Consider the following 3,782-nt stretch of genomic DNA (forward strand, 5'->3'; position numbering starts at 1 on the left):
TTTGATATTTTGGGAAAGTGTCTTGTTTGCTGTCCAGGGAAAGTCAGATATCTGTAGGACAGCAGTTAGATTATCCTCATACAAAGACTGGAAACAAGGAGAAAAGGCCAGCTATAGCCAGTGTTATTGAATCTTCTTTGAATATGTTATATTTAATTATATCTAATTTGTTTAATATGACTGATTCATGGCTAAGTTGCTTCATGAAGTCATTACAGGACTGTTTTCAACTTTTGGACAGCATCAGGCTCTTTTCATTCTGTTTGTAGTCTCTGTGCTAAATTTGGGAACTGACTCTGGCCTTGCAGTGAACATACAGACAGTAAATTGGTATTGATCAAATCTTAAACCTCTGAGCAAATAAGCATCATTTCCCAAAATGTCCTATTCTTCCTTCATGTGGAAATCCAAGACACCAAACATACTTGTCGTATTTGCCAGGGCTTCTGGACAAGCAGTAAAGTGAAAATTTATGTTCCATCTATAAAGCTGTTTGGATGTCTGTGCAATGTATCCCTGCATGTTTGTACCCCACATGACATGGACCATGAGCTGTGTTATGTGAATCTGTGCTAAAATCCTGTTCTGGTGCAGTTCAGGACACAGGACTGAATAGGCTCATGTGATTTTAAGGACTTGGCTCGTTGTGGTGTCCTAACTGTTGTAAATCACCTTGCCTGTCAGCTGTGCTGATTTCTCTAAAAGTATTTACATTTATTTGTTAAGATGATTTTAATCTGACTGTTGTAGAAATCTTTTCCATCCATCCAAGTTGATATCATATATAATTTACAGTTAAGTTATGAGTTAAAATTGTTTTGTTTAAGTGGATTTAAAGTGTTGATTTTATTAAATGTAAATATGCAGTAGCCTTAATCTTTATTATTTATTAAATCCTTAATTAAAGTTGTATTTAAAGAAATTGGTTATCTAGGTCTTTGTTGTGTGAATTTCAGCTTTTGCATTTGATCACATATACAGGGTGGGCCATTTATATGGATACACCATAATAACATGGGAATGGTTGATGATATTAAAGTCCTGTTTGTGGCACATTAGTATATGTGAGGGGGCAAACTCCTCAAGATGGGTGGTGACCATGGTGGCCATTTAGAAGTCGGCCATCTTGGATACAACTTTTGTTTTTTCAATAGATTTTGTTCAATGATGAGGCAAACTTTTATGTGAATGGTGAAGTTAACAAACAAAACCACCGCTATTGGTCTAACACTAACCCACATTGGATGGATTCCTCCAAGACTGTTGGAACAACAAAAGTGATGGTTTGGTGTGGTATATGGGGTACAACGATAGTGGGTCCATTCTTCATCAATGGAAACCTCAAGGCCACTGGATATTTGAAATTGCTACATGATGATGTGTTTCCCTCTTTATGCACTGAAGCTGGCACGTTCCCTGAGTTTTTCCAGCAAGATGGTGCACCACCACATTATGGGTGCCAGGTCCAAGCATTCCTAGATGAACAGTTTTCTGGAAAGTGGATTGGTCGTCGTGGGCCAGTTGAATGGCCCCCAAGGTCTCCCGATCTGACCCCCTTAGACTTTTATCTTTGGGGTCATCTGAAGGCAATTGTCTATGGTGTGAAGATACGAGATGAGCAGCACCTGAAACTACGGATACTGGATGCCTGTGCTGGCATTTCTCCTGCGGTGTTGCTATCAGTGTGTGAAGAGTGGGAGAAGAGGGTTGCATTGACAATTCAACACAATGGGCAGCACATTGAACACATTTTATAAGTGGTCAGAAACTTGCAAATAACTCATGACAGAATAAAGTTACGTTGAAACCAAGCACCCCATTGTTTTTCCTGTTACATTACCAATAAGTTTGATGTGTCACATGGCCCTCTTCCTATTGAAAAAACAAAAGTTGTATCCAAGATGGCCGACTTCTAAATGGCCACCATGGTCACCACCCATCTTGAGGAGTTTGCCCCCTCACATATACTAATGTCCCACACACAGGACTTCAATATCACCAACCATTCCCATGTTATTACGGTGTATCCATATAAATGGCCCACCCTGTATTTTAACTTATTATAAGTATTTTTTATGTAGGAGACAACAGTTTTGGAATTTTCTTTAATATTATTTCAGTTCAACTATACTAAAGTTAGAATTTTATGTGACCGAAGGTAAAACTTTTGGGTAGTTGTTTTTTCTTTTTTTCCACTGCTGTCACGTTTTGACACCTCAGTTCTCTGGGTTTTCCTGCAAAGTAACAAAGAGATTCATAAAATGTTATCTGGCAATTTAATCCATTCATTCAACTTGAGATTTTACAGGCTCAAAAGATGTGCCGCTCTTTCAACAAGTTCTTCAGAAAATGGCATCTGATCTTGTGGTTACATGACTGTGTGGTCAGGTCAGCAAGTGTTCCAAAAAACTTTACATTTTAAAACTTAAAGAGCATACCTGCATCTGAATCTACATACACCAGTTTCATATTTTTAAACATGCCCTAAAACATAAACTGCTGTGTGGGATGTATATGATGTTGCAACCATGAGGTGGCAGCATTATCCTGCATCGCTTCTGAAAGGAGTCCAAGCATCAGTAAAGGATACTTTTTAACCTGAAAGTGAGTGAAAAGAAGTGTAATAAAACAGATGCGTTCTTATAGCATTATCATTAATAAAAAGATGCTCACTATTTTGTACTTCATGGGTTTGTGTTCCGGTGGACTGGATGCCTGTTTTCATTTTTTTTATATATTTATATATTTTTTGTTGTGTTAAAAAGTAAAATTTCTGTACAGTCTCCCTTTAATCAAGCCAAGTAATTAGATGTTCAAAACAAAAAAACGACCCCCGTTTAACTGTTTCAAATCAACTCACTACAGTCTGTTTCACAAGTGTGAATAGTTGATGTCATAGCCACTGTCAGTGTGGGGCCTCTGATGAATGTAAAGGCAAAATTCAGAGTCTTCAGTTATTGAGTTTTAAATGGCTCACATTAGCATTGTTCTACAGGTCTGAACAATGGCTGTGTGGGAGGTTCATTTAGAAATAAGAGTAAAAACTACTTTTTCGTGTAGTTTAATGACTGTGCATTAAAAAAGAAAAAGGTTATTGAGAATTTAAAGTGATAACATTTGCAAATGGGCATATGGGGATCATTTTGACCTGTTATTTATTTTGCGTCTGACCTTCAGAGGCCAGAGCTGCTCTGACAGAAGCAATGTCTGCTATGTTGTAGTTAAGATACAAAACTTAAAAAGCTTGTCTTAGTGTCTTTGTATGAACTTTGCAAATGATTATTATCTAACATGTTGTCTTCAGGCTTGGGCACTGTTTCATGACTGAAAGTTATTGATTGACTTATCCTAATGACTAGTCCTTCCACTTGGTTTAGGCTCCAAATTAAAAAAAAAAAAAATTCAAAAGTGAAAAATAAGATATATTGTTTTTGTTTTTTAACTTAACTTTGTGATAAGGTATTTTAACCTTTCAAGATTTAACGCCCTCAAAAGCCTTCAAAAGTTAAGCTGCTGAGAGACTGTCAGTTTTTTTAAAATGATTTATTTATTTTTTAAACATCAGCTAGCATTCTTATCAAATTAGTGTCAGATGTTTGGCTTCAAAAGAGATACAGAAATATTTGCTGACATCATGAGCCCTCTTTTGCAATTAGAAATTTGTATTCCTGATCACAACTTCCGCTATCATGATGATAAAACACTCACATGTGTGGAAGGTTTTGAAACCTCTCCCCTTGCATGTCGTGTGCAGACAGCAGACGATTGCTCAGTTTAAACAG

The sequence above is a fragment of the Rhamphochromis sp. 'chilingali' genome (genome assembly GCF_963969265.1).
Source record: "Rhamphochromis sp. 'chilingali' genome assembly, chromosome: 2".
Lineage (NCBI taxonomy): Eukaryota > Metazoa > Chordata > Actinopteri > Cichliformes > Cichlidae > Rhamphochromis > Rhamphochromis sp. 'chilingali'.